The sequence below is a fragment of the Cavia porcellus genome, unplaced genomic scaffold, assembly GCF_034190915.1.
Source record: "Cavia porcellus strain 051 isolate PalLab524CR breed Dunkin Hartley unplaced genomic scaffold, mCavPor4.1 scaffold_7, whole genome shotgun sequence".
Lineage (NCBI taxonomy): Eukaryota > Metazoa > Chordata > Mammalia > Rodentia > Caviidae > Cavia > Cavia porcellus.
Genome location: NW_026947490.1, coordinates 4,797,872 through 4,823,849, shown reverse-complemented (window position 1 = coordinate 4,823,849; position 25,978 = coordinate 4,797,872).

Genomic DNA, 25,978 nt, shown 5'->3' with positions numbered 1-25,978 from the left:
TAGAATTATATATGTGCATGTATATGTTTTATAACATGGACACAATTCCTAAATAAGTTACAATTATAGTCAGGCTTCTGAGACCTTGTTCTCTTTCCTGTTGACTGAGTGCAACCCTCAGTGCCTGAGTAAGGCCCCTGCAGAGGGTGTTCCCTTATGTGTCCAAACCAGGCAGGCTAGAGTACAGGCCTGCTCTGAGCAGGGAGCACATCAGAATCTTGGCTTTCCAGACACAGGTCTGTGGAAGCATTACTGGGACCCTGCATTACAATGCGTATTGTACTGTGTGTAAGAGACTCGAAACGTTTTTTAGGAAGTTGCAGGTAGGAATATAAAAAATGTAGACTGTTCTTGTACGTGTGAATGGACTGTGGAGCTGGGAAGAGGGTGGTAAAAATCCATTTTATTTCTTTGAAGCTCAACAGGCTCCCAGGAAGGTCCTGTGAACAATCCCAGTAGCAGTGACAGCAGGCAGGACGTGCTCCACAAAGCCCCAAAGAAGAAGAGCATCAAGTCCTCCATTGGTCATTTGTTTGGCAAAAAGTAAAAGGGTCAGCCTGGACAAACTGGCAAAGAATCACCAAGACAAGGTGGGCCGGTTTTAGGCAGCTGTCCTAACTGCTGGGATTGGGAGAGTGTGAGATTTTTCCTATGTGCCTGCTGCAGGTGTCCAGTGCCCACGAGGAGTCATGGCTGAGCGTTCTCCTGACAGCCCAGTTTGCCCACGTGTGAAACAAAGCAGAGCAGTGGAAATTCATTTGGCATGAATGAATAACCCTCTTAGGTGCTAATTTATACTCTTGAACATTTATATGTGTTTGCTCGGAAGCTTACCCTTCAGAAATTATTCAGCTCTCTACCTGCAGAATCTTCTTCCTATTTGTGAAACATATAACTTTGCCATGTTAATTTACTGTAAATTTGGGGGCTTTTCTTCTTTTTTGTAGCTGTTGTTTCTGAAACGGAAAACTCATCTCAGGATGCCTTCCAACTTAGCAAATTGGGAGGAAAGGATGAAAAAAATCGTCAACTTCCAAAAAAGTAAGCTTTTTGTTATTTCTCCATCTCATGAAACACTTCTCTGAGTTAACAGTCATTCTTAGCTGATTTTAAGTGTAATTTCTAGCGATGTAAATACATTGTCTTTTGAAAGATGAATCTAAAGCAGTGATAGAGCTTTCAGTGGTACAAAGAGCTTGCTGCAGCATGCATGCCATAGGTTTGCCTCCATTGACCTAAAGCCTGTTTTAAGCCATCATGTCTGGAGAACCAAGGACATTTGGAAATGTTGACTTAACTCACACATTTATTCTCAGTCTCCCTTTGCAGAGTTGTCTCCCTAGTGGACAGAGTGGTTAAGAGTTAGGCTTAGACATTTGAGCTCTGGCCGCTGAATCCTGGTTAATTCTCTAGTTAGCTGTGTGTCTCTGACAAAGTTACTTAGCTTGTGCTTCAGTTTTCTCAACTGTCAAATGGCAGTTACAGTTGTTCATACATCATGTGGTTTTTTTTCAGTTCAATAGAATTATATATGTGCACGTATATGTTTTAAAACATGGACCCAGGTCCTAAATATGTTACAATTATAGTCAGGCTTCTGAGACCTTGTTCTCTTTCCTGTTGACTGAGTGCAACCCTCAGTGCCTGAGCAAGGCCCCTGCAGAGGATGTTCCCTTATGTGTCCAAACCAGGCAGGCTAGAGTACCGGCCTGCTTTGAGCAGGGAGCACATCAGAATTTTGGCTTTCCAGACACTGGTCTGGGGAAGCATTACTGGGACCCTGCATCACAATGCATATTCTACTGTGTGTATGAGACTTGAAAAATTCTTTAGGAAGTTGAAGGTAGGAATATTAAAAATACACACTTTTCTTGTACATGTGCATGGACTGTGGAGCTGTGAAGAGGGTGGTAAAAGTCCATTTTCTTTCCTTCAAGCTCAACAGGCTCCCAGGATGGTCCTGTGAGCATTCCCAGCAGCAGTGACAGCAGGGAGGACCCACTCCACAAAGCTCTAAAGAAGAAGAGCATCAAGTCCTCCAATGGTCGTTTGTTTGGCAAAAAGGAAAAGGGTCCGCCTGGACAAACTGGCAAAGAATCACCAAGACAAGGTGGGCCGGTTTTTGGCAGCTGTCCTAACTGCTGGGATTGGGAGAGCATGAGCTTTTTCCTATGTACCTGCCACAGGTGTCCAGTGCCCACAAGGAATCATGGCTGAGCATTCTCCAGACAGCCCAGTCTGCCCACATGTGAACCAGAGCAGAGCAGTGGACATTCATTTGGCGTGAATGAATAACCCTCTTATATGCTAATTTATACGCTTGAACATATTTATATGTGTTTGCTCGGAAGCTTACACATCAGAAATGATTCAGCTCTCTACCTGCAGAATCTTCTTCCTATTTGTGAAACATATAACTTTGCCATGTTAATTTACTCTAAATTTGGGGAATTTTCTTCTTTTTTGTAGCTGTTGTTTCTGAAAAGGAAAACTCATCTCAGGATGCCTTCCAACTTAGCAAATTGGGAGGAAAGGATGAAAAAAATCGTCAACTTCAAAAAAGTAAGCTTTTTGTTATTTCTCCATCTCATGAAACACTTTTCTGAGTTAACAGTCATTCTTAGCTGATTTTAAGTATAATTTCTAGCTATGTAAATACATTGTCTTTTGAAAGATGAACCTAAAGCAGTGATAGAGCTTTCAGTGATACAAAGAGCTTGCTGCAGCATGCATGCCATAGGTTTGCCTCCCATTGACCTAAAGCCTGTTTTAAGCCATCATGTCTGGAGAACAGAGGACATTTGGAAATCTTGACTGAGTTCACACATGTATTCTCAGTCTTCCTTTTCAGAGTTGTTTCCCAGGATAATAGAATGGGTAATAGTTAGGCTTGGCCATTTGAGCTCTGGCCGCTGAATCCTGGTTAATTCTCTAGTTAGCTGTGTGTCTCTGACAAAGTTACTTATCCTGTGCTTCAGTTTCCTCAACTGTCAAATGGAAGTTACAGTTCATACATCATGTGGCTGTTTTTCAGTTCAATAGAATTATATATGTGCATGTATATGTTTTATAACATGGACACAATTCCTAAATAAGTTACAATTATAGTCAGGCTTCTGAGACCTTGTTCTCTTTCCTGTTGACTGAGTGCAACCCTCAGTGCCTGAGTAAGGCCCCTGCAGAGGGTGTTCCCTTATGTGTCCAAACCAGGCAGGCTAGAGTACAGGCCTGCTCTGAGCAGGGAGCACATCAGAATCTTGGCTTTCCAGACACAGGTCTGTGGAAGCATTACTGGGACCCTGCATTACAATGCGTATTGTACTGTGTGTAAGAGACTCGAAACGTTTTTTAGGAAGTTGCAGGTAGGAATATAAAAAATGTAGACTGTTCTTGTACGTGTGAATGGACTGTGGAGCTGGGAAGAGGGTGGTAAAAATCCATTTTATTTCTTTGAAGCTCAACAGGCTCCCAGGAAGGTCCTGTGAACAATCCCAGTAGCAGTGACAGCAGGCAGGATGCGCTCCACAAAGCCCCAAAGAAGAAGAGCATCAAGTCCTCCATTGGTCATTTGTTTGGCAAAAAGGAAAAGGGTCAGCCTGGACAAACTGGCAAAGAATCACCAAGACAAGGTGGGCCGGTTTTAGGCAGCTGTCCTAACTGCTGGGATTGGGAGAGCGTGAGATTTGTCCTATGTGCCTGCTGCATGTGTCCAGTGCCCACGAGGAGTCATGGCTGAGCGTTCTCCTGACAGCCCAGTTTGCCCACGTGTGAAACAAAGCAGAGCAGTGGAAATTCATTTGGCATGAATGAATAACCCTCTTAGGTGCTAATTTATACTCTTGAACATTTATATGTGTTTGCTCGGAAGCTTACCCTTCAGAAATTATTCAGATCTCTACATGCAGAATCTTCTTCCTATTTGTGAAACATATAACTTTGCCATGTTAATTTACTGTAAATTTGGGGGCTTTACTTCTTTTTTGTAGCTCTTGTTTCTGAAACGGAAATCTCATCTCAGGATGCCTTCCAACTTAGCAAATTGGGAGTAGAGGATGAAAAAAATCGTCAACTTCAAAAAAAGTAAGCTTTTTGTTATTTCTCCATCTCATGAAACACTTCTCTGAGTTAACAGTCATTCTTAGCTGATTTTAAGTGTAATTTCTAGCGATGTAAATACATTGTCTTTTGAAAGATGAATCTAAAGCAGTGATAGAGCTTTCAGTGGTACAAAGAGCTTGCTGCAGCACGCACGCCATAGGTTTGCCTCCATTGACTTAAGCCTGTTTTAAGCCATCATGTCTGGAGAACCGAGGACATTTGGAAATGTTGACTTAACTCACACATTTATTCTCAGTCTCCCTTTGCAGAATTGTCTCCCAAGTGGACAGAGTGGTTAAGAGTTAGGCTTAGACATTTGAGCTCTGGCCGCTGAATCCTGGTTAATTCTCTAGTTAGCTGTGTGTCTCTGACAAAGTTACTTAGCTTGTGCTTCAGTTTTCTCAACTGTCAAATGGCAGTTACAGTTGTTCATACATCATGTGGTTTTTTTTCAGTTCAATAGAATTATATATGTGCACGTATATGTTTTGAAACATGGACCCAGGTCCTAAATATGTTACAATTATAGTCAGGCTTCTGAGACCTTGTTCTCTTTCCTGTTGACTGAGTGCAACCCTCAGTGCCTGAGCAAGGCCCCTGCAGAGAATGTTCCCTTATGTGTCCAAACCAGGCAGGCTAGAGTACCGGCCTGCTTTGAGCAGGGAGCACATCAGAACTTTGGCTTTCCAGACACTGGTCTGGGGAAGCATTACTGGGACCCTGCATCACAATGCATATTCTACTGTGTGTATGAGACTTGAAAAATTCTTTAGGAAGTTGAAGGTAGGAATATTAAAAATACACACTTTTCTTGTACATGTGAATGGACTGTGGAGCTGTGAAGAGGGTGGTAAAAGTCCATTTTCTTTCCTTCAAGCTCAACAGGCTCCCAGGATGGTCCTGTGAGCATTCCCAGCAGCAGTGACAGCAGGGAGGACCCACTCCACAAAGCTCTAAAGAAGAAGAGCATCAAGTCCTCCACTGGTCGTTAGTTTGGCAAAAAGGAAAAGGGTCAGCCTGGACAAACTGGCAAAGAATCACCAAGACAAGGTGGGCCGGTTTTTGGCAGCTGTCCTAACTGCTGGGATTGGGAGAGCATGAGCTTTTTCCTATGTACCTGCCACAGGTGTCCAGTGCCCCCAAAGAATCATGGCTGAGCATTCTCCAGACAGACCAGTCTGCCCACATGTGAACCAGAGCAGAGCAGTGGACATTCATTTGGCGTGAATGAATAACCCTCTTATATGCTAATTTATACGCTTGAACATTTATATGTGTTTGCTCGGAAGCTTACACATCAGAAATGATTCAGCTCTCTACCTGCAGAATCTTCTACCTATTTGTGAAACATATAACTTTGCCATGTTAATTTACTCTAAATTTGGGGAATTTTCTTCTTTTTTGTAGCTGTTGTTTCTGAAAAGGAAAACTCATCTCAGGATGCCTTCTAACTTAGCAAATTGGGAGGAAAGGATGAAAAAAATCGTCAACTTCAAAAAAAGTAAGCTTTTTGTTATTTCTCCATCTCATGAAACACTTTTCTGAGTTAACAGTCATTCTTAGCTGATTTTAAGTGTAATTTCTAGCTATGTAAATACATTGTCTTTTGAAAGATGAACCTAAAGCAGTAATAGAGCTTTCAGTGATACAAAGAGCTTGCTGCAGCATGCATGCCATAGGTTTGCCTCCCATTGACCTAAAGCCTGTTTTAAGCCATCATGTCTGGAGAACAGAGGACATTTGGAAATCTTGACTGAGTTCACACATGTATTCTCAGTCTTCCTTTTCAGAGTTGTTTCCCAGGATAATAGAATGGGTAATAGTTAGGCTTGGCCATTTGAGCTCTGGCCGCTGAATCCTGGTTAATTCTCTAGTTAGCTGTGTGTCTCTGACAAAGTTACTTAGCTTGTGCTTCAGTTTTCTCAACTGTCAAATGGCAGTTACAGTTGTTCATACATCGTGTGGTTTTTTTTCAGTTCAATAGAATTATATATGTGCACGTATATGTTTTAAAACATGGACCGAGGTCCTAAATATGTTACAATTATAGTCAGGCTTCTGCGACCTTGTTCTCTTTCCTGTTGACTGAGTGCAACCCTCAGTGCCTGAGCAAGGCCCCTGCAGAGGATGTTCCCTTATGTGTCCAAACCAGGCAGGCTAGAGTACCGGCCTGCTTTGAGCAGGGAGCACATCAGAACTTTGGCTTTCCAGACACTGGTCTGGGGAAGCATTACTGGGACCCTGCATCACAATGCATATTCTACTGTGTGTATGAGACTTGAAAAATTCTTTAGGAAGTTGAAGGTAGGAATATTAAAAATACACACTTTTCTTGTACATGTGAATGGACTGTGGAGCTGTGAAGAGGGTGGTAAAAGTCCATTTTCTTTCCTTCAAGCTCAACAGGCTCCCAGGATGGTCCTGTGAGCATTCCCAGCAGCAGTGACAGCAGGGAGGACCCACTCCACAAAGCTCTAAAGAAGAAGAGCATCAAGTCCTCCACTGGTCGTTAGTTTGGCAAAAAGGAAAAGGGTCAGCCTGGACAAACTGGCAAAGAATCACCAAGACAAGGTGGGCCGGTTTTTGGCAGCTGTCCTAACTGCTGGGATTGGGAGAGCATGAGCTTTTTCCTATGTACCTGCCACAGGTGTCCAGTGCCCCCAAAGAATCATGGCTGAGCATTCTCCAGACAGCCCAGTCTGCCCACATGTGAACCAGAGCAGAGCAGTGGACATTCATTTGGCGTGAATGAATAACCCTCTTATATGCTAATTTATACGCTTGAACATTTATATGTGTTTGCTCGGAAGCTTACACATCAGAAATGATTCAGCTCTCTACTTGCTGAATCTTCTTCCTATTTGTGAAACATATAACTTTGCCATGTTAATTTACTCTAAATTTGGGGAATTTTCTTCTTTTTTGTAGCTGTTGTTTCTGAAACGGAAAACTCATCTCAGGATGCCTTCTAACTTAGCAAATTGTGAGGAAAGGATGAAAAAAATCGTCAACTTCAAAAAAAGTAAGCTTTTTGTTATTTCTCCATCTCATGAAACACTTCTCTGAGTTAACAGTCATTCTTAGCTGATTTTAAGTGTAATTTCTAGCTATGTAAATACATTGTCTTTTGAAAGATGAACCTAAAGCAGTGATAGAGCTTTCAGTGATACAAAGAGCTTGCTGCAGCATGCATGCCATAGGTTTGGCTCCCATTGACCTAAAGCCTGTTTTAAGCCATCATGTCTGGAGACCAGAGGACATTTGGAAATTGACTGAGTTCACACATGTATTCTCAGTCTTCCTTTTCAGAGTTGTTTCCCAGGATAATAGAATGGGTAATAGTTAGGCTTGGCCATTTGAGCTCTGGCCGCTGAATCCTGGTTAATTCTCTAGTTAGCTGTGTGTCTCTGACAAAGTTACTTAGCTTGTGCTTCAGTTTTCTCAACTGTCAAATGGCAGTTACAGTTGTTCATACATCGTGTGGTTTTTTTTCAGTTCAATAGAATTATATATGTGCACGTATATGTTTTAAAACATGGACCGAGGTCCTAAATATGTTACAATTATAGTCAGGCTTCTGCGACCTTGTTCTCTTTCCTGTTGACTGAGTGCAACCCTCAGTGCCTGAGCAAGGCCCCTGCAGAGGATGTTCCCTTATGTGTCCAAACCAGGCAGGCTAGAGTACCGGCCTGCTTTGAGCAGGGAGCACATCAGAACTTTGGCTTTCCAGACACTGGTCTGGGGAAGCATTACTGGGACCCTGCATCACAATGCATATTCTACTGTGTGTATGAGACTTGAAAAATTCTTTAGGAAGTTGAAGGTAGGAATATTAAAAATACACACTTTTCTTGTACATGTGAATGGACTGTGGAGCTGTGAAGAGGGTGGTAAAAGTCCATTTTCTTTCCTTCAAGCTCAACAGGCTCCCAGGATGGTCCTGTGAGCATTCCCAGCAGCAGTGACAGCAGGGAGGACCCACTCCACAAAGCTCTAAAGAAGAAGAGCATCAAGTCCTCCACTGGTCGTTAGTTTGGCAAAAAGGAAAAGGGTCAGCCTGGACAAACTGGCAAAAAATCACCAAGACAAGGTGGGCCGGTTTTTGGCAGCTGTCCTAACTGCTGGGATTGGGAGAGCATGAGCTTTTTCCTATGTACCTGCCACAGGTGTCCAGTGCCCCCAAAGAATCATGGCTGAGCATTCTCCAGACAGCCCAGTCTGCCCACATGTGAACCAGAGCAGAGCAGTGGACATTCATTTGGCGTGAATGAATAACCCTCTTATATGCTAATTTATACGCTTGAACATTTATATGTGTTTGCTCGGAAGCTTACACATCAGAAATGATTCAGCTCTCTACTTGCTGAATCTTCTTCCTATTTGTGAAACATATAACTTTGCCATGTTAATTTACTCTAAATTTGGGGAATTTTCTTCTTTTTTGTAGCTGTTGTTTCTGAAACGGAAAACTCATCTCAGGATGCCTTCTAACTTAGCAAATTGTGAGGAAAGGATGAAAAAAATCGTCAACTTCAAAAAAAGTAAGCTTTTTGTTATTTCTCCATCTCATGAAACACTTCTCTGAGTTAACAGTCATTCTTAGCTGATTTTAAGTGTAATTTCTAGCTATGTAAATACATTGTCTTTTGAAAGATGAACCTAAAGCAGTGATAGAGCTTTCAGTGATACAAAGAGCTTGCTGCAGCATGCATGCCATAGGTTTGGCTCCCATTGACCTAAAGCCTGTTTTAAGCCATCATGTCTGGAGACCAGAGGACATTTGGAAATTGACTGAGTTCACACATGTATTCTCAGTCTTCCTTTTCAGAGTTGTTTCCCAGGATAATAGAATGGGTAATAGTTAGGCTTGGCCATTTGAGCTCTGGCCGCTGAATCCTGGTTAATTCTCTAGTTAGCTGTGTGTCTCTGACAAAGTTACTTAGCTTGTGCTTCAGTTTTCTCACCTGTCAAATGGCAGTTACAGTTGTTCATACATCGTGTGGTTTTTTTTCAGTTCAATAGAATTATATATGTGCACGTATATGTTTTAAAACATGGACCCAGGTCCTAAATATGTTACAATTATAGTCAGGCTTCTGAGACCTTGTTCTCTTTCCTGTTGACTGAGTGCAACCCTCAGTGCCTGAGCAAGGCCCCTGCAGAGGATGTTCCCTTATGTGTCCAAACCAGGCAGGCTAGAGTACCGGCCTGCTTTGAGCAGGGAGCACATCAGAACTTTGGCTTTCCAGACACTGGTCTGGGGAAGCATTACTGGGACCCTGCATCACAATGCATATTCTACTGTGTGTATGAGACTTTAAAAATTCTTTAGGAAGTTGAAGGTAGGAATATTAAAAATGCAGACTGTTCTTGTTCGTGTGAATGGACTGTGGAGCTGGGAAGAGGGTGGTAAAAATCCATTTTATTTCTTTGAACCTCAACAGGCTCCCAGGAAGGTCCTGTGAACAATCCCAGTAGCCGTGACAGCAGGCAGGACGCGCTCCACAAAGCCCCAAAGAAGAAGAGCATCAAGTCCTCCATTGGTCATTTGTTTGGCAAAAAGGAAAAGGGTCCGCCTGGACAAACTGGCAAAGAATCACCAAGACAAGATGGGCCGGTTTTAGGCAGCTGTCCTAACTGCTGGGATTGGGAGAGCGTGAGATTTTTCCTATGTGCCTGCTGCAGGTGTCCAGTGCCCACGTCATGGCTGAGCGTTCTCCTGACAGCCCAGTTTGCCCACGTGTGAAACAAAGCAGAGCAGTGGAAATTCACTTGGCGTGAATGAATAACCCTCTTAGGTGCTAATTTATACTCTTGAACATTTATATGTGTTTGCTCGGAAGCTTACGCTTCAGAAATTATTCAGATCTCTACCTGCAGAATCTTCTTCCTATTTGTGAAACTATAACTTTGCCATGTTAATTTACTGTAAATTTGGGGGCTTTTCTTCTTTTTTGTAGCTGTTGTTTCTGAAACGGAAAACTCATCTCAGGATGCCTTCCAACTTAGCAAATTGGGAGGAAAGGATGAAAAAAATCATCAACTTCAAAAAAAGTAAGCTTTTTATTATTTCTCCATCTCATGAAACACTTTTCTGAGTTAACAGTCATTCTTAGCTGATTTTAAGTGTAATTTCTAGCTATGTAAATACATTGTCTTTTGAAAGATGAACCTAAAGCAGTGATAGAGCTTTCAGTGATACAAAGAGCTTGCTGCAGCATGCACGCCATAGGTTTGCCTCCCATTGACGTAAAGCCTGTTTTAAGCCATCATGTCTGAAGAACCGAGGACATTTGGAAATGTTGACTTAACTCACACATTTATTCTCAGTCTCCCTTTGCAGAGTTGTCTCCCTAGTGGACAGAGTGGTTAAGAGTTAGGCTTAGACATTTGAGCTCTGGCCGCTGAATCCTGGTTAATTCTCTAGTTAGCTGTGTGTCTCTGACAAAGTTACTTAGCTTGTGCTTCAGTTTTCTCAACTGTCAAATGGCAGTTACAGTTGTTCATACATCATGTGGTTTTTTTTCAGTTCAATAGAATTATATATGTGCACGTATATGTTTTAAAACATGGACCCAGGTCCTAAATATGTTACAATTATAGTCAGGCTTCTGAGACCTTGTTCTCTTTCCTGTTGACTGAGTGCAACCCTCAGTGCCTGAGCAAGGCCCCTGCAGAGGATGTTCCCTTATGTGTCCAAACCAGGCAGGCTAGAGTACCGGCCTGCTTTGAGCAGGGAGCACATCAGAATTTTGGCTTTCCAGACACTGGTCTGGGGAAGCATTACTGGGACCCTGCATCACAATGCATATTCTACTGTGTGTATGAGACTTGAAAAATTCTTTAGGAAGTTGAAGGTAGGAATATTAAAAATACACACTTTTCTTGTACATGTGAATGGACTGTGGAGCTGTGAAGAGGGTGGTAAAAGTCCATTTTCTTTCCTTCAAACTCAACAGGCTACCAGGATGGTCGTGTGAGCATTCCCAGCAGCAGTGACAGCAGGGAGGACCCACTCCACAAAGCTCTAAAGAAGAAGAGCATCAAGTACTCCACTGGTCGTTTGTTTGGCAAAAAGGAAAAGGGTCCGCCTGGACAAACTGGCAAAGAATCACCAAGACAAGGTGGGCCGGGTTTTGGCAGCTGTCCTAACTGCTGGGATTGGGAGAGCATGAGCTTTTTCCTATGTACCTGCCACAGGTGTCCAGTGCCCACAAGGAATCATGGCTGAGCATTCTCCAGACAGCCCAGTCTGCACACATATGAACCAGAGCAGAGCAGTGGACATTCATTTGGCATGAATGAATAACCCTCTTATATGCTAATTTATATGCTTGAACATATTTATATGTGTTTGCTTGGAAGCTTACACATCAGAAATGATTCAGCTCTCTACCTGCAGAATCTTCTTCCTATTTGTGAAACATATAACTTTGCCATGTTAATTTACTCTAAATTTGGGGAATTTTCTTCTTTTTTGTAGCTGTTGTTTCTGAAATGGAAAACTCATCTCAGGATGCCTTCCAACTTAGCAAATTGGGAGGAAAGGATGAAAAAAATCGTCAACTTCAAAAAAAGTAAGCTTTTTGTTATTTCTCCATCTCATGAAACACTTTTCTGAGTTAACAGTCATTCTTAGCTGATTTTAAGTGTAATTTCTAGCTATGTAAATACATTGTCTTTTGAAAGATGAACCTAAAGCAGTGATAGAGCTTTCAGTGATACAAAGAGCTTGCTGCAGCATGCATGCCATAGGTTTGCCTCCCATTGACCTAAAGCCTGTTTTAAGCCATCATGTCTGGAGAACAGAGGACATTTGGAAATCTTGACTGAGTTCACACATGTATTCTCAGTCTTCCTTTTCAGAGTTGTTTCCCAGGATAATAGAATGGGTAATAGTTAGGCTTGGCCATTTGAGCTCTGGCCGCTGAATCCTGGTTAATTCTCTAGTTAGCTGTGTGTCTCTGACAAAGTTACTTATCCTGTGCTTCAGTTTCCTCAACTGTCAAATGGAAGTTACAGTTCATACATCATGTGGCTGTTTTTCAGTTCAATAGAATTATATATGTGCATGTATATGTTTTATAACATGGACACAATTCCTAAATAAGTTACAATTATAGTCAGGCTTCTGAGACCTTGTTCTCTTTCCTGTTGACTGAGTGCAACCCTCAGTGCCTGAGTAAGGCCCCTGCAGAGGGTGTTCCCTTATGTGTCCAAACCAGGCAGGCTAGAGTACAGGCCTGCTCTGAGCAGGGAGCACATCAGAATCTTGGCTTTCCAGACACAGGTCTGTGGAAGCATTACTGGGACCCTGCATTACAATGCGTATTGTACTGTGTGTAAGAGACTCGAAACGTTTTTTAGGAAGTTGAAGGTAGGAATATTAAAAATGCAGACTGTTCTTGTACGTGTGAATGGACTGTGGAGCTGGGAAGAGGGTGGTAAAAATCCAGTTTATTTCTTTGAAGCTCAACAGGCTCCCAGGAAGGTCCTGTGAACAATCCCAGTAGCAGTGACAGCAGGCAGGACGCGCTCCACAAAGCCCCAAAGAAGAAGAGCATCAAGTCCTCCATTGGTCATTTGTTTGGCAAAAAGGAAAGGGGTCAGCCTGGACAAACTGGCAAAGAATCACCAAGACAAGGTGGGCCGGTTTTAGGCAGCTGTCCTAACTGCTGGGATTGGGAGAGCGTGAGATTTTTCCTATGTGCCTGCTGCAGGTGTCCAGTGCCCACGAGGAGTCATGGCTGAGCGTTCTCCTGACAGCCCAGTTTGCCCACGTGTGAAACAAAGCAGAGCAGTGGAAATTCATTTGGCGTGAATGAATAACCCTCTTAGGAGCTAATTTATACTCTTGAACATTTATATGTGTTTGCTCGGAAGCTTACGCTTCAGAAATTATTCAGATCTCTACCTGCAGAATCTTCTTCCTATTTGTGAAACTATAACTTTGCCATGTTAATTTACTGTAAATTTGGGGGCTTTTCTTCTTTTTTGTAGCTGTTGTTTCTGAAACGGAAAACTCATCTCAGGATGCCTTCCAACTTAGCAAATTGGGAGGAAAGGATGAAAAAAATCATCAACTTCAAAAAAAGTAAGGTTTTTATTATTTCTCCATCTCATGAAACACTTTTCTGAGTTAACAGTCATTCTTAGCTGATTTTAAGTGTAATTTCTAGCTATGTAAATACATTGTCTTTTGAAAGATGAACCTAAAGCAGTGATAGAGCTTTCAGTGATACAAAGAGCTTGCTGCAGCATGCATGCCATAGATTTGCCTCCCATTGACCTAAAGCCTGTTTTAAGCCATCATGTCTGAAGAACCGAGGACATTTGGAAATGTTGACTTAACTCACACATTTATTCTCAGTCTCCCTTTGCAGAGTTGTCTCCCTAGTGGACAGAGTGGTTAAGAGTTAGGCTTAGACATTTGAGCTCTGGCCGCTGAATCCTGGTTAATTCTCTAGTTAGCTGTGTGTCTCTGACAAAGTTACTTAGCTTGTGCTTCAGTTTTCTCAACTGTCAAATGGCAGTTACAGTTGTTCATACATCATGTGGTTTTTTTTCAGTTCAATAGAATTATATATGTGCACGTATATGTTTTAAAACATGGACCCAGGTCCTAAATATGTTACAATTATAGTCAGGCTTCTGAGACCTTGTTCTCTTTCCTGTTGACTGAGTGCAACCCTCAGTGCCTGAGCAAGGCCCCTGCAGAGGATGTTCCCTTATGTGTCCAAACCAGGCAGGCTAGAGTACCGGCCTGCTTTGAGCAGGGAGCACATCAGAATTTTGGCTTTCCAGACACTGGTCTGGGGAAGCATTACTGGCACCCTGCATCACAATGCATATTCTACTGTGTGTATGAGACTTGAAAAATTCTTTAGGAAGTTGAAGGTAGGAATATTAAAAATACACACTTTTCTTGTACATGTGAATGGACTGTGGAGCTGTGAAGAGGGTGGTAAAAGTCCATTTTCTTTCCTTCAAGCTCAACAGGCTCCCAGGATGGTCCTGTGAGCATTCCCAGCAGCAGTGACAGCAGGGAGGACCCACTCCACAAAGCTCTAAAGAAGAAGAGCATCAAGTCCTCCACTGGTCGTTTGTTTGGCAAAAAGGAAAAGGGTCCGCCTGGACAAACTGGCAAAGAATCACCAAGACAAGGTGGGCCGGTTTTTGGCAGCTGTCCTAACTGCTGGGATTGGGAGAGCATGAGCTTTTTCCTATGTACCTGCCACAGGTGTCCAGTGCCCACAAGGAATCATGGCTGAGCATTCTCCAGACAGCCCAGTCTGCCCACATGTGAACCAGAGCAGAGCAGTGGACATTCATTTGGCGTGAATGAATAACCCTCTTATATGCTAATTTATACGCTTGAACATTTATATGTGTTTGCTCGGAAGCTTACACATCAGAAATGATTCAGCTCTCTACCTGCAGAATCTTCTTCCTATTTGTGAAACATATAACTTTGCCATGTTAATTTACTCTAAATTTGGGGAATTTTCTTCTTTTTTGTAGCTGTTGTTTCTGAAACGGAAAACTCATCTCAGGATGCCTTCCAACTTAGCAAATTGGGAGGAAAGGATGAAAAAAATCGTCAACTTCAAAAAAAGTAAGCTTTTTGTTATTTCTCCATCTCATGAAACACTTTTCTGAGTTAACAGTCATTCTTAGCTGATTTTAAGTGTAATTTCTAGCTATGTAAATACATTGTCTTTTGAAAGATGAACCTAAAGCAGTGATAGAGCTTTCAGAGATACAAAGAGCTTGCTGCAGCATGCATGCCATGGGTTTGCCTCCCATTGACCTAAAGCCTGTTTTAAGCCATCATGTCTGGAGAACAGAGGACATTTGGAAATCTTGACTGAGTTCACACATGTATTCTCAGTCTTCCTTTTCAGAGTTGTTTCCCAGGATAATAGAATGGGTAATAGTTAGGCTTGGCCATTTGAGCTCTGGCCGCTGAATCCTGGTTAATTCTCTAGTTAGCTGTGTGTCTCTGACAAAGTTACTTATCCTGTGCTTCAGTTTCCTCAACTGTCAAATGGAAGTTACAGTTCATACATCATGTGGCTGTTTTTCAGTTCAATAGAATTATATATGTGCATGTATATGTTTTATAACATGGACACAATTCCTAAATAAGTTACAATTATAGTCAGGCTTCTGAGACCTTGTTCTCTTTCCTGTTGACTGAGTGCAACCCTCAGTGCCTGAGTAAGGCCCCTGCAGAGGGTGTTCCCTTATGTGTCCAAACCAGGCAGGCTAGAGTACAGGCCTGCTCTGAGCAGGGAGCACATCAGAATCTTGGCTTTCCAGACACAGGTCTGTGGAAGCATTACTGGGACCCTGCATTACAATGCGTATTGTACTGTGTGTAAGAGACTCGAAACGTTTTTTAGGAAGTTGAAGGTAGGAATATTAAAAATGCAGACTGTTCTTGTACGTGTGAATGGACTGTGGAGCTGGGAAGAGGGTGGTAAAAATCCAGTTTATTTCTTTGAAGCTCAACAGGCTCCCAGGAAGGTCCTGTGAACAATCCCAGTAGCAGTGACAGCAGGCAGGATGCGCTCCACAAAGCCCCAAAGAAGAAGAGCATCAAGTCCTCCATTGGTCATTTGTTTGGCAAAAAGGAAAGGGGTCAGCCTGGACAAACTGGCAAAGAATCACCAAGACAAGGTGGGCCGGTTTTAGGCAGCTGTCCTAACTGCTGGGATTGGGAGAGCATGAGCTTTTTCCTATGTGCCTGCTGCAGGTGTCCAGTGCCCACGAGGAGTCATGGCTGAGCGTTCTCCTGACAGCCCAGTTTGCCCACGTGTGAAACAAAGCAGAGCAGTGGAAATTCATTTGGCGTGAATGAATAACCCTCTTAGGTGCTAATTTATACTCTTGAACATTTATATGTGTTTGCTCGGAAGCTTACCCTTCAGAAATTATTCAGCTCTCTACCTGCAGAATCTTCTTCCTATTTGTGAAACATATAACTTTGCCATGTTAATTTACTGTAAATTTGTGGGCTTTTCTTCTTTTTTGTAGCTGTTGTTTCTGAAACGGAAAACTCATCTCAGGATGCCTTCCAACTTAGCAAATTGGGAGGAGAGGATGAAAAAAATCATCAACTTCAAAAAAAGTAAGCTTTTTGTTATTTCTCCATCTCATGAAACACTTCTCTGAGTTAACAGTCATTCTTAGCTGATTTTAAGTGCAATTTCTAGCGATGTAAATACATTGTCTTTTGAAAGATGAACCTAAAGCAGTGATAGGGCTTTCAGAGATACAAAGAGCTTGCTGCAGCATGCATACCATAGGTTTGCCTCCCATTGACCTAAAGCCTGTTTTAAGCCATCATGTCTGGAGAACAGAGGACATTTGGAAATCTTGACTGAGTTCACACATGTATTCTCAGTCTTCCTTTTCAGAGTTGTTTCCCAGGATAATAGAATGGGTAATAGTTAGGCTTGGCCATTTGAGCTCTGGCCGCTGAATCCTGGTTAATTCTCTAGTTAGCTGTGTGTCTCTGACAAAGTTACTTATCCTGTGCTTCAGTTTCCTCAACTGTCAAATGGAAGTTACAGTTCATACATCATGTGGCTGTTTTTCAGTTCAATAGAATTATATATGTGCATGTATATGTTTTATAACATGGACACAATTCCTAAATAAGTTACAATTATAGTCAGGCTTCTGAGACCTTGTTCTCTTTCCTGTTGACTGAGTGCAACCCTCAGTGCCTGAGTAAGGCCCCTGCAGAGGGTGTTCCCTTATGTGTCCAAACCAGGCAGGCTAGAGTACAGGCCTGCTCTGAGCAGGGAGCACATCAGAATCTTGGCTTTCCAGACACAGGTCTGTGGAAGCATTACTGGGACCCTGCATTACAATGCGTATTGTACTGTGTGTAAGAGACTCGAAACGTTTTTTAGGAAGTTGAAGGTAGGAATATTAAAAATGCAGACTGTTCTTGTACGTGTGAATGGACTGTGGAGCTGGGAAGAGGGTGGTAAAAATCCAGTTTATTTCTTTGAAGCTCAACAGGCTCCCAGGAAGGTCCTGTGAACAATCCCAGTAGCAGTGACAGCAGGCAGGACGCGCTCCACAAAGCCCCAAAGAAGAAGAGCATCAAGTCCTCCATTGGTCATTTGTTTGGCAAAAAGGAAAGGGGTCAGCCTGGACAAACTGGCAAAGAATCACCAAGACAAGGTGGGCCGGTTTTAGGCAGCTGTCCTAACTGCTGGGATTGGGAGAGCGTGAGATTTTTCCTATGTGCCTGCTGCAGGTGTCCAGTGCCCACGAGGAGTCATGGCTGAGCGTTCTCCTGACAGCCCAGTTTGCCCACGTGTGAAACAAAGCAGAGCAGTGGAAATTCATTTGGCGTGAATGAATAACCCTCTTAGGTGCTAATTTATACTCTTGAACATTTATATGTGTTTGCTCGGAAGCTTACCCTTCAGAAATTATTCAGCTCTCTACCTGCAGAATCTTCTTCCTATTTGTGAAACATATAACTTTGCCATGTTAATTTACTGTAAATTTGGGGGCTTTTCTTCTTTTTTGTAGCTGTTGTTTCTGAAACGGAAAACTCATCTCAGGATGCCTTCCAACTTAGCAAATTGGAAGGAGAGGATGAAAAAAATCGTCAACTTCAAAAAAAGTAAGCTTTTTGTTATTTCTCCATCTCATGAAACACTTCTCTGAGTTAACAGTCATTCTTAGCTGATTTTAAGTGTAATTTCTAGCGATGTAAATACATTGTCTTTTGAAAGATGAATCTAAAGCAGTGACAGAGCTTTCAGTGGTACAAAGAGATTGCTGCAGCATGCACGCCATAGGTTTGCCTCCATTGACCTAAAGCCTGTTTTAAGCCATCATGTCTGGAGAACCAAGGACATTTGGAAATGTTGACTTAACTCACACATTTATTCTCAGTCTCCCTTTGCAGAGTTGTCTCCCTAGTGGACAGAGTGGTTAAGAGTTAGGCTTAGACATTTGAGCTCTGGCCGCTGAATCCTGGTTAATTCTCTAGTTAGCTGTGTGTCTCTGACAAAGTTACTTAGCTTGTGCTTCAGTTTTCTCAACTGTCAAATGGCAGTTACAGTTGTTCATACATCATGTGGTTTTTTTTCAGTTCAATAGAATTATATATGTGCACGTATATGTTTTAAAACATGGACCCAGGTCCTAAATATGTTACAATTATAGTCAGGCTTCTGAGACCTTGTTCTCTTTCCTGTTGACTGAGTGCAACCCTCAGTGCCTGAGCAAGGCCCCTGCAGAGGATGTTCCCTTATGTGTCCAAACCAGGCAGGCTAGAGTACCGGCCTGCTTTGAGCAGGGAGCACATCAGAATTTTGGCTTTCCAGACACTGGTCTGGGGAAGCATTACTGGGACCCTGCATCACAATGCATATTCTACTGTGTGTATGAGACTTGAAAAATTCTTTAGGAAGTTGAAGGTAGGAATATTAAAAATACACACTTTTCTTGTACATGTGAATGGACTGTGGAGCTGTGAAGAGGGTGGTAAAAGTCCATTTTCTTTCCTTCAAACTCAACAGGCTCCCAGGATGGTCGTGTGAGCATTCCCAGCAGCAGTGACAGCAGGGAGGACCCACTCCACAAAGCTCTAAAGAAGAAGAGCATCAAGTACTCCACTGGTCGTTTGTTTGGCAAAAAGGAAAAGGGTCCGCCTGGACAAACTGGCAAAGAATCACCAAGACAAGGTGGGCCGGGTTTTGGCAGCTGTCCTAACTGCTGGGATTGGGAGAGCATGAGCTTTTTACTATGTACCTGCCACAGGTGTCCAGTGCCCACAAGGAATCATGGCTGAGCATTCTCCAGACAGCCCAGTCTGCCCACATGTGAACCAGAGCAGAGCAGTGGACATTCATTTGGCGTGAATGAATAACCCTCTTATATGCTAATTTATATGCTTGAACATATTTATATGTGTTTGCTCGGAAGCTTACACATCAGAAATGATTCAGCTCTCGACCTGCAGAATCTTCTTCCTATTTGTGAAACATATAACTTTGCCATGTTAATTTACTCTAAATTTGGGGAATTTTCTTCTTTTTTGTAGCTGTTGTTTCTGAAACGGAAAACTCATCTCAGGATGCCTTCCAACTTAGCAAATTGGGAGGAAAGGATGAAAAAAATCGTCAACTTCAAAAAAAGTAAGCTTTTTGTTATTTCTCCATCTCATGAAACACTTTTCTGAGTTAACAGTCATTCTTAGCTGATTTTAAGTGTAATTTCTAGCTATGTAAATACATTGTCTTTTGAAAGATGAACCTAAAGCAGTGATAGAGCTTTCAGAGATACAAAGAGCTTGCTGCAGCATGCATGCCATAGGTTTGCCTCCCATTGACCTAAAGCCTGTTTTAAGCCATCATGTCTGGAGAACAGAGGACATTTGGAAATCTTGACTGAGTTCACACATGTATTCTCAGTCTTCCTTTTCAGAGTTGTTTCCCAGGATAATAGAATGGGTAATAGTTAGGCTTGGCCATTTGAGCTCTGGCCGCTGAATCCTGGTTAATTCTCTAGTTAGCTGTGTGTCTCTGACAAAGTTACTTATCCTGTGCTTCAGTTTCCTCAACTGTCAAATGGAAGTTACAGTTCATACATCATGTGGCTGTTTTTCAGTTCAATAGAATTATATATGTGCATGTATATGTTTTATAACATGGACACAATTCCTAAATAAGTTACAATTATAGTCAGGCTTCTGAGACCTTGTTCTCTTTCCTGTTGACTGAGTGCAACCCTCAGTGCCTGAGTAAGGCCCCTGCAGAGGGTGTTCCCTTATGTGTCCAAACCAGGCAGGCTAGAGTACAGGCCTGCTCTGAGCAGGGAGCACATCAGAATCTTGGCTTTCCAGACACAGGTCTGTGGAAGCATTACTGGGACCCTGCATTACAATGCGTATTGTACTGTGTGTAAGAGACTCGAAACGTTTTTTAGGAAGTTGAAGGTAGGAATATTAAAAATGCAGACTGTTGTTGTACGTGTGAATGGACTGTGGAGCTGGGAAGAGGGTGGTAAAAATCCATTCTATTTCTTTGAAGCTCAACAGGCTCCCAGGAAGGTCCTGTGAACAATCCCAGTAGCAGTGACAGCAGGCAGGACGCGCTCCACAAAGCCCCAAAGAAGAAGAGCATCAAGTCCTCCATTGGTCATTTGTTTGGCAAAAAGGAAAGGGGTCAGCCTGGACAAACTGGCAAAGAATCACCAAGACAAGGTGGGCCGGTTTTAGGCAGCTGTCCTAACTGCTGGGATTGGGAGAGCCTGAGATTTTTCCTATGTGCCTGCTGCAGGTGTCCAGTGCCCACGAGGAGTCATGGCTGAGCGTTCTCCTGACAGCCCAGTTTGCCTACGTGCGAAACAAAGCAGAGCAGTGGAAATTCATTTGGCGTGAATGAATAACCCTCTTAGGTGCTAATTTATACTCTTGAACATTTATATGTGTTTGCTCGGAAGCTTACCCTTCAGAAATTATTCAGCTCTCTACCTGCAGAATCTTCTTCCTATTTGTGAAACATATAACTTTGCCGTGTTAATTTACTGTAAATTTGGGGGCTTTTCTTCTTTTTTGTAGCTGTTGTTTCTGAAATGGAAAACTCATCTCAGGATGCCTTCCAACTTGGCAAATTGGGAGGAGAGGATGAAAAAAATCGTCAACTTCAAAAAAAGTAAGCTTTTTGTTATTTCTCCATCTCATGAAACACTTCTCTGAGTTAACAGTCATTCTTAGCTGATTTTAAGTGTAATTTCTAGCGATGTAAATACATTGTCTTTTGAAAGATGAATCTAAAGCAGTGATAGAGCTTTCAGTGGTACAAAGAGCTTGCTGCAGCATGCACGCCATAGGTTTGCCTCCCATTGACCTAAAGCCTGTTTTAAGCCATCATGTCTGGAGAACAGAGGACATTTGGAAATCTTGACTGAGTTCACACATGTATTCTCAGTCTTCCTTTTCAGAGTTGTTTCCCAGGATAATAGAATGGGTAATAGTTAGGCTTGGCCATTTGAGCTCTGGCCGCTGAATCCTGGTTAATTCTCTAGTTAGCTGTGTGTCTCTGACAAAGTTACTTATCCTGTGCTTCAGTTTCCTCAACTGTCAAATGGAAGTTACAGTTCATACATCATGTGGCTGTTTTTCAGTTCAATAGAATTATATATGTGCATGTATATGTTTTATAACATGGACACAATTCCTAAATAAGTTACAATTATAGTCAGGCTTCTGAGACCTTGTTCTCTTTCCTGTTGACTGAGTGCAACCCTCAGTGCCTGAGTAAGGCCCCTGCAGAGGGTGTTCCCTTATGTGTCCAAACCAGGCAGGCTAGAGTACAGGCCTGCTCTGAGCAGGGAGCACATCAGAATCTTGGCTTTCCAGACACAGGTCTGTGGAAGCATTACTGGGACCCTGCATTACAATGCTTATTGTACTGTGTGTAAGAGACTCGAAACGTTTTTTAGGAAGTTGAAGGTAGGAATATTAAAAATGCAGACTGTTCTTGTACGTGTGAATGGACTGTGGAGCTGGGAAGAGGGTGGTAAAAATCCAGTTTATTTCTTTGAAGCTCAACAGGCTCCCAGGAAGGTCCTGTGAACAATCCCAGTAGCAGTGACAGCAGGCAGGACGCGCTCCACAAAGCCCCAAAGAAGAAGAGCATCAAGTCCTCCATTGGTCATTTGTTTGGCAAAAAGGAAAGGGGTCAGCCTGGACAAACTGGCAAAGAATCACCAAGACAAGGTGGGCCGGTTTTAGGCAGCTGTCCTAACTGCTGGGATTGGGAGAGCGTGAGATTTTTCCTATGTGCCTGCTGCAGGTGTCCAGTGCCCACGAGGAGTCATGGCTGAGCGTTCTCCTGACAGCCCAATTTGCCCACGTGTGAAACAAAGCAGAGCAGTGGAAATTCATTTGGCGTGAATGAATAACCCTCTTAGGTGCTAATTTATACTCCTGAACATTTATATGTGTTTGCTCGGAAGCTTACCCTTCAGAAATTATTCAGCTCTCTACCTGCAGAATCTTCTTCCTATTTGTGAAACATATAACTTTGCCATGTTAATTTACTGTAAATTTGGGGGCTTTTCTTCTTTTTTGTAGCTGTTGTTTCTGAAACGGAAAACTCATCTCAGGATGCCTTCCAACTTAGCAAATTGGAAGGAGAGGATGAAAAAAATCGTCAACTTCAAAAAAAGTAAGCTTTTTGTTATTTCTCCATCTCATGAAACACTTCTCTGAGTTAACAGTCATTCTTAGCTGATTTTAAGTGTAATTTCTAGCGATGTAAATACATTGTCTTTTGAAAGATGAATCTAAAGCAGTGACAGAGCTTTCAGTGGTACAAAGAGCTTGCTGCAGCATGCAGGCCATAGGTTTGCCTCCATTGACCTAAAGCCTGTTTTAAGCCATCATGTCTGGAGAACCGAGGACATTTGGAAATGTTGACTTAACTCACACATTTATTCTCAGTCTCCTTTTGCAGAGTTGTCTCCCTAGTGGACAGAGTGGTTAAGAGTTAGGCTTAGACATTTGAGCTCTGGCCGCTGAATCCTGGTTAATTCTCTAGTTAGCTGTGTGTCTCTGACAAAGTTACTTAGCTTGTGCTTCAGTTTTCTCAACTGTCAAATGGCAGTTACAGTTGTTCATACATCATGTGGTTTTTTTTCAGTTCAATAGAATTATATATGTGCACGTATATGTTTTAAAACATGGACCCAGGTCCTAAATATGTTACAATTATAGTCAGGCTTCTGAGACCTTGTTCTCTTTCCTGTTGACTGAGTGCAACCCTCAGTGCCTGAGCAAGGCCCCTGCAGAGGATGTTCCCTTATGTGTCCAAACCAGGCAGGCTAGAGTACCGGCCTGCTTTGAGCAGGGAGCACATCAGAATTTTGGCTTTCCAGACACTGGTCTGGGGAAGCATTACTGGGACCCTGCATCACAATGCATATTCTACTGTGTGTATGAGACTTGAAAAATTCTTTAGGAAGTTGAAGGTAGGAATATTAAAAATACACACTTTTCTTGTACATGTGAATGGACTGTGGAGCTGTGAAGAGGGTGGTAAAAGTCCATTTTCTTTCCTTCAAACTCAACAGGCTCCCAGGATGGTCGTGTGAGCATTCCCAGCAGCAGTGACAGCAGGGAGGACCCACTCCACAAAGCTCTAAAGAAGAAGAGCATCAAGTACTCCACTGGTCGTTTGTTTGGCAAAAAGGAAAAGGGTCCGCCTGGACAAACTGGCAAAGAATCACCAAGACAAGGTGGGCCGGGTTTTGGCAGCTGTCCTAACTGCTGGCATTGGGAGAGCATGAGCTTTTTACTATGTACCTGCCACAGGTGTCCAGTGCCCACAAGGAATCATGGCTGAGCATTCTCCAGACAGCCCAGTCTGCCCACATGTGAACCAGAGCAGAGCAGTGGACATTCATTTGGCGTGAATGAATAACCCTCTTATATGCTAATTTATATGCTTGAACATATTTATATGTGTTTGCTCGGAAGCTTACACATCAGAAATGATTCAGCTCTCGACCTGCAGAATCTTCTTCCTATTTGTGAAACATATAACTTTGCCATGTTAATTTACTCTAAATTTGGGGAATTTTCTTCTTTTTTGTAGCTGTTGTTTCTGAAACGGAAAACTCATCTCAGGATGCCTTCCAACTTAGCAAATTGGGAGGAAAGGATGAAAAAAATCGTCAACTTCAAAAAAAGTAAGCTTTTTGTTATTTCTCCATCTCATGAAACACTTTTCTGAGTTAACAGTCATTCTTAGCTGATTTTAAGTGTAATTTCTAGCTATGTAAATACATTGTCTTTTGAAAGATGAACCTAAAGCAGTGATAGAGCTTTCAGAGATACAAAGAGCTTGCTGCAGCATGCATGCCATAGGTTTGCCTCCCATTGACCTAAAGCCTGTTTTAAGCCATCATGTCTGGAGAACAGAGGACATTTGGAAATCTTGACTGAGTTCACACATGTATTCTCAGTCTTCCTTTTCAGAGTTGTTTCCCAGGATAATAGAATGGGTAATAGTTAGGCTTGGCCATTTGAGCTCTGGCCGCGGAATCCTGGTTAATTCTCTAGTTAGCTGTGTGTCTCTGACAAAGTTACTTATCCTGTGCTTCAGTTTCCTCAACTGTCAAATGGAAGTTACAGTTCATACATCATGTGGCTGTTTTTCAGTTCAATAGAATTATATATGTGCATGTATATGTTTTATAACATGGACACAATTCCTAAATAAGTTACAATTATAGTCAGGCTTCTGAGACCTTGTTCTCTTTCCTGTTGACTGAGTGCAACCCTCAGTGCCTGAGTAAGGCCCCTGCAGAGGGTGTTCCCTTATGTGTCCAAACCAGGCAGGCTAGAGTACAGGCCTGCTCTGAGCAGGGAGCACATCAGAATCTTGGCTTTCCAGACACAGGTCTGTGGAAGCATTACTGGGACCCTGCATTACAATGCGTATTGTACTGTGTGTAAGAGACTCGAAACGTTTTTTAGGAAGTTGAAGGTAGGAATATTAAAAATGCAGACTGTTCTTGTACGTGTGAATGGACTGTGGAGCTGGGAAGAGGGTGGTAAAAATCCAGTTTATTTCTTTGAAGCTCAACAGGCTCCCAGGAAGGTCCTGTGAACAATCCCAGTAGCAGTGACAGCAGGCAGGACGCGCTCCACAAAGCCCCAAAGAAGAAGAGCATCAAGTCCTCCATTGGTCATTTGTTTGGCAAAAAGGAAAGGGGTCAGCCTGGACAAACTGGCAAACAATCACCAAGACAAGGTGGGCCGGTTTTAGGCAGCTGTCCTAACTGCTGGGATTGGGAGAGCCTGAGATTTTTCCTATGTGCCTGCTGCAGGTGTCCAGTGCCCACAAGGAGTCATGGCTGAGCGTTCTCCTGACAGCCCAGTTTGCCTACGTGCGAAACAAAGCAGAGCAGTGGAAATTCATTTGGCGTGAATGAATAACCCTCTTAGGTGCTAATTTATACTCTTGAACATTTATATGTGTTTGCTCGGAAGCTTACCCTTCAGAAATTATTCAGCTCTCTACCTGCAGAATCTTCTTCCTATTTGTGAAACATATAACTTTGCCGTGTTAATTTACTGTAAATTTGGGGGCTTTTCTTCTTTTTTGTAGCTGTTGTTTCTGAAACGGAAAACTCATCTCAGGATGCCTTCCAACTTAGCAAATTGGGAGGAGAGGATGAAAAAAATCGTCAACTTCAAAAAAAGTAAGCTTTTTGTTATTTCTCCATCTCATGAAACACTTCTCTGAGTTAACAGTCATTCTTAGCTGATTTTAAGTGTAATTTCTAGCGATGTAAATACATTGTCTTTTGAAAGATGAATCTAAAGCAGTGATAGAGCTTTCAGTGGTACAAAGAGCTTGCTGCAGCATGCACGCCATAGGTTTGCCTCCCATTGACCTAAAGCCTGTTTTAAGCCATCATGTCTGGAGAACAGAGGACATTTGGAAATCTTGACTGAGTTCACACATGTATTCTCAGTCTTCCTTTTCAGAGTTGTTTCCCAGGATAATAGAATGGGTAATAGTTAGGCTTGGCCATTTGAGCTCTGGCCGCTGAATCCTGGTTAATTCTCTAGTTAGCTGTGTGTCTCTGACAAAGTTACTTATCCTGTGCTTCAGTTTCCTCAGCTGTCAAATGGAAGTTACAGTTCATACATCATGTGGCTGTTTTTCAGTTCAATAGTATTATATATGTGCATGTATATGTTTTATAACATGGACACAATTCCTAAATAAGTTACAATTATAGTCAGGCTTCTGAGACCTTGTTCTCTTTCCTGTTGACTGAGTGCAACCCTCAGTGCCTGAGTAAGGCCCCTGCAGAGGGTGTTCCC